This window comes from Oratosquilla oratoria, chromosome 38 (assembly GCF_046742065.1).
Source record: "Oratosquilla oratoria isolate Oo_2021 chromosome 38, ASM4674206v1, whole genome shotgun sequence".
NCBI classification, from domain to species: Eukaryota; Metazoa; Arthropoda; class Malacostraca; order Stomatopoda; family Squillidae; genus Oratosquilla; species Oratosquilla oratoria.
Genome location: NC_134814.1, coordinates 12,566,137 through 12,572,136, shown reverse-complemented (window position 1 = coordinate 12,572,136; position 6,000 = coordinate 12,566,137). Strand labels below are relative to the sequence as shown.

Here is a 6,000-nt window from a genome sequence, read left to right as displayed (position 1 = left end):
GAGTCCCTGACTGTCATTACAGCGGTCCAGGTCCGAATCCTACCCAGGGCTGAAATAATTTCAGTACTGCTGCGCTTCAAGTCGTTACTCCAACTCTCATGGGCAGGGAGTTGGGTGTGAGTGTGTGTGTGTAGGTCTCAGTATTAACCATAGATCGGTCATATGTGCTCTGAGCTCTCTTCCAGAGGGAAACAGTTGTCAATCACAGTCCAACAAGGACCATAGGTCTACTACTGCTGTTTGCATCTCCTTTGTATAGTGGAACTTATACACAATTAAATGGCAGGTGTTTCCTACAATATACATGAAAACATGGTGGTATTCTTATCCTTTTCTACAGGTTCATGATATAACTCAAGGGTGGTGAAGGATAAATTCAAGGGGGACTATAGAATGGAGGGATAGCAAAAGTAAAAAGCCAATTTAGCATTGCTTTATGAGTGTATATTTTTCTAAGACATAGGCAAATTATTTTGTCTATGGTCTAAAGAAGGGGATCTCTAAAGTTCCTAAAGTATTGATTGTATATAACTTTGCAATCAGTATCTCAGTACAATTTACCATAGGTACCTGTAAATACAATACTGCTAAATCATAATTCATTCAAAGTGGTATGATGTCTGAGTTGCTGTTTACCTGTTTTTCTGCAAGTTGCCCATGCCTTCCACTTCCCCACATGTAAACAGAGCACCTTCCCCCTAGCTGCCAATCAATTTGGGTGCTGGGTTGACCAGGCCATCACCTCACTATCTTGTTCAATTGTCCAGGATGAATTTTTCAATGCCATGGGGTCATATGTTTCACCTGTACACAACAAATGGAAAAAATCACAGTTGTTTATTAATCGATGGTTAAGGTGAATAAAGGTGGATGTTAAAGTACATACATATACCAAGGCATTTTCCCCCTTACAAGAGAGGTAGCCAAAAAGGAAAAGGCATAAAATCACCCCCACCCATTCCATCCCTGAATACACTCCACACCCCTCCACCCTCTCTCTCATCTTTGCACCTTCCCAAATGTCAAAGTTTGTTAAATGTTCCATTATTTCTTTTTGTTATTTACCTAGTTGTATTTACCTAGTTGTATTTTGCGGGAAGGGGAGCTATGCTCGTGTTGTCCCGCCTTTGTATCTTGCAGTGTCTAGTTTGTTTTTAAACTCATGAATGGTTTTTGCGCATACTATTTCATTGTCCAGTTTGTTCCAAGTGTCCAAAACTCTATGAGGAAAACTGTTTTTCTTCAGTTCTCTTCTATAGCTATGTTTTTTTATTTTCTTTCCATGTCCTCTTGTTGTTTCTTTTGTCCCAGTTAAGTAAGTTCTCACTATCGAGTACCTCTGTGCCTTTCATGATTCTGTAGATGGTCAATAGGTCACCTCTCTCTCTTTCTTTGCTCCAGTGTCCGGTAACACCAGTTTAGCCAATCTCTCTTTGTATGATAGGTTTGCAAGTGCAGGTGCCATTTTTGTTGCTGCTCTCTGGATTCTTTCTATTTTCTTTTATATTCTTTTTGGTACTGGGGGACCACAATGTCGCTGCATACTCTAATCTAGGCCTTATCAATGTAACCAATATTTTTTTCATCATGTCTTCGTCCAAGTATGTAAACGCCACTTTTATTGATCTTAGCAAATTGTAAGTCTCCCCGACAATTTTGTTAATCTGTATATCCTAGGACAAGTCGTTCGTGATAATTACTCCCAAATCTTTTTCGGATCCTACTTTCTTTACTTCTTTGGTTCCAATTGTATATTTTCCTGATATTCTGTTTTTGCTTTTTCCAAACTCCATTATGCTACACTTCTTAGTATTAAAGTCCACTTCCCATTTCTGACTCCAGTTCCATACCCTATTTAGGTCTTCTTGCAGTGCTTCACAGTCCTCATCAGTTTCTATTTTCCTTAGTAGTTTGGCGTCATCGGCAAAGAAGCTCATGTAGCAGTTCACGTCCTCATCCATGTCATTCATATAGATAGCAAACATTATTGGTGCCAGCACAGATCCTTGCGGTACTCCACTGATCACCTCTTTCCAGTCTGAATATTTTTCTCTGAGCACTACTCTCATCTTTCTACCAGTCAGAAAGTCCTCTATCCATTTTAGTAGGTTTCCCTGTATTCCTCCTATGTGTTCCAGTTTTTTTAGTAGTTTTCTGTGTGGTACTTTGTCAAAGGCTTTTTGCAAGTCTAGGAATGCACAATCAGCCCATCCATTTCTTTCTTGCACTATGTCTATTAGTCTTGAGTAAAAGCATATTAAGTTTGTGGAGCATGATCTTCCTTGTCTGAATCCGAATTGTCTTGGGTTTAATATGTCATTGTCTTCCAGATGTTTTACCCATCTATTCTTGATTATTTTCTCACAAATTTTGGCAATGGTGCTTGTTAGTGATACTGGCCTATAGTTGGTGGGTTCTTCTTTGTTTCCTCCTTTGTGTATTGGTACAATGTTAGCGTTTTTCCAATCTTCTGGAACTTTTCCTTCTTTGAGTGAGCTGTTTATTAAGATGTGTATTTTGTCTGTTAGTTCTTCTTTGCACTCCTTTAGAATCCAATTTGCAATACCGTCCGGGCCATGTGATTTTCTGACATCCAGCCTTGATAAATGTTCTGATATTTCCTTTAGTGATGCTGTAAACTCATTCATGAGGGGAGATTTCTTGTTTTTGTCTATGTCACAATTCGGTATTTTCTCTCTGGTGAAAACAGATTTAAAGTGATTGTTCATGACTTCGGCCATCTCTAAATCTTCTGTGTATTCTATGTTTCCTTGGCATAGTTTCACCAATTCCTGTTTGTTTTTAAGTTTACCATTCACATACCGATAGAATAGTTTGGGTTGCTCTTTGCATTTGTCTATAATATCCTTCTCATGGTTCCTTTTCTCCTCTCTTCTCACATTAACATACTCATTTCTATAGTTAACATAAATTTGCCATTTGCTTTGTTTTTTGTCTTTTCTCCACTTTTTCAAAGCTTTGTCCCTTCTGTCTTTTGCCTCACTGCATCTTTTGTTGAACCAACATTTAATGTACTCTCTCTCTCGCTTTTGTCTTGGTACATGCCTGTTTACCCCTTCATTGTAGTTTTCCATCAATATATTCCATTTCTCTTCCACTGCTGTTTCTTCCCTGTAAAATATTTCCCAGTTTGCACTCCGGAAGAATGTCTTTAGTTTTGTAAAGTCTGTTTTGTTGTACCTCAGTCTTCCTTTCCTATGCTTTTCGTTCCTCTCTATGTCTATTTCTTCCTTTAGTATAGTTTCGATGAGTACATGGTCACTCTTTCCAATTGGTGTCTCATACTGGACTTTATGCACTTATTTCAGGCTCTGTTGTAAATATTAGATCTAGTTTCGATGGCTCTTCATTATTTCTGTACCTTGTGTTTTCATGGACCCATTGGGTCATTGTGTACTCCATGGTCATATCTAGCAGTACATTGCCCACGAGTCATCTCCTCCTTGCACTGTCATGCTGTCCCAACAAATTTCTTTGCAATTGAAGTCCCCCCATAACTACCAGATTACCCTTACCCATTAGTATCTCATTGAGTGATTTTCTTGTGTCATCTAGCATTTTTTTATGTTCAATTTCTTTCCAAGCGCCTGTATTTGGAGGCACAGAAGTCCCCACAAACTTTCTACTTTTCATATTCTTGCCTTCGACTTTTATCATGATCAATTCAGCATTACCTTTGCCCTCTGCAATTTTTGTCACCTTTAGGTCTTTCTTGGCCAAGAACATGATTCCCCCTCCCTGTTTCTTGTCCCTGTTTTTTATCCAGTAGTTGTATAAACCATGTCCGATAACAGTGGATGGTATTTCACCACTAAGATTAGTCTCTACAATTCCCATTATGTCTGGTTTTGCTTCTAACAGATAATCATTGAGTTCGTTCAGTCCCGAAATTAGTCCGTCAATGTTGGTATAGGCAACTTTTAATTTTCTTCCTTCTCCCTGGTTTCTTCTTCCCTTGTTTTGTTCGTTTTGAAGCGCCAGTCTTAATCTCAAGTCTATTACTCTCCACTGGAATTCTTTGCATTCTGTCTCCGATCTTTTCAAGTTTTTTTCCTTTGCTTCTTCTCTTAGCGCCCTTTCTTTTTCTAATTCCTCAGTACTCATTTCTCTTTTTATCCATATCTTATTGTATTTTTCACTCTTTGCAAGTTACCTACTTTTTCAAATATGTCTTCTACTACCACTTGTGACCTTAGTTTTATCTTTAGAGGTCGATTCCTATCCTTAGTATAGCGACCAATTCTGTACGTCTCTTCTAAGTCTGTGCCTGAATCACTATCTCCCCCCTGAATTTCATTAAGGATTTCTACTGGCTGTCTCTTTTTCTTCTTTTTCTCTAATGTAACTCTCCAATCCTTTTTTTTCTTTAAGCACATAATCCACATTACATTTCTTCCTATCTTCTGTTTCCCTTACTCTATTTTCTTTTTCGTTTATCTCTTGAATGATTGTGTCTTTTGCTTTATCTTGCATTTGCTGCTTGACTATTTCTTTGAAAGCAATTTCTTTATTTTCAATATTTTTCTTTCCACTTTTTAATTTCCTGGATACTGTCCCCACCTAAGTTTCTTCGATCTTTTGTGTCAATTCTTGGAATTTGTTGTTCACTTCTTGCTTTAGATTTTCGCTATTATTTATCATTAGTTTCTCTTCTTTTCAATTTTCATTCTTCAGTTCATTTATGTCTCTTTTCATTTCTTTAATTTCGTTTGTAAGATCCAAGTTAGCTTTTTTCAGGTCAGAAATTTCGTGGTTAGTCTTAGATAAACAATCAATTAAACCAATTACCTCTTTTCTTAAGTCCATGATTTCATTTTCCCACCGAGTCCTATTTTTGCTCATCTCTCTCTCTATCTCTAATAATCTACTTAAGTTCTTTCTTTCGTACTTACCAAACCCTAAGAATTCATTGTCGTAACACGCGGCGCTTTGTTTATTGTTTACATCGCGTTTCAGTGGATTGCCTCCAGATGGCTCTGATTCGCAACTGGCTTTCGAGTCGTGTTGATTAATTTTTTGTAATTTAGAGTTAAAACAAATAAATAGCACTGCATAGATAACATTTAGGGCACTCACGTTCACAACCCACCCCAACAGTACAAAACAGGTTTTCCTTTTGTGTTATTAATATTTTGCTCATGGGGGGAGATTGCACTTCGCTTCCTTCATCCCAATACTGTACCTTCTCTCTAGTGAAGTGATTATTAATGACTTTGGCCATTTCTAGTTCTTCTGTGTTTTCTGTACTTCCTTGGTGTAGTTTCAACTTTTCCTGTTTATTTTTAAGTTTACCATTCACAAATCTATAGAATAGTTTGGGTTGATATTTACATTTTTCTATGATGTTTTTTTTCATAGCTTATATTCTTCCTCTCTGCGCACTTTTACATATTCATTTCTGTAGTTGCCATTTTCCATTTTTTTTATTTTCTCCATCTTTGCCAAGCTTTGTCTTTTCTATCTTTTGCCTCACTGCATCTTCTGTTGAACCAGCATTTAATGTACACCCTCTCTTGTTTCTGTCTTGGTACGTACCTATTCACTCCTTCATTATAGATTTCCATCAAGATCGCCCATTTCTCTTCCACTTTTGTCTCTTCAATACAGAAATTTTCCTAATTTGCATTTTGAAAGAATTTCTTAAGTTTTCCAAAGCCCGTTTTGTTATACATCAATCTTCCTTTTCTGTATTTTTCATTTCATTATAAAGGGCTGCATACCTTGACAAGCCTGCTTTAGACACTTCTTTAATTTGTTCTCATAAACTCATAAAACCCTCTAGTCCTTAATCAAGAAATCTCTTCTGCCAATGTAGTCTATCCCTTTTGGTGACCTGAATACTGTAATCACGTCACCACTTTCTCTTCCAATCTTTCAAAGTTGGCAGACCAAGTGCTTTTAGTTTTCCTCATATGGTTTATTAGCCAGGTTGAGAACCAGTTTGGTTGTCTACACAGCAGGTGACAAGTAGGAAACCTA

The 6,000-nt window shown here is 37.4% G+C and overlaps 1 pseudogene; it reads right to left on the bottom strand.

Annotated features, from left to right (window-relative positions):
* Nucleotides 1-709: 709 nt before the first annotated feature.
* Nucleotides 710-6,000, bottom strand: part of LOC143019798 (putative E3 ubiquitin-protein ligase HERC1) — a 245,512-nt pseudogene continuing 240,221 nt past the window's right edge.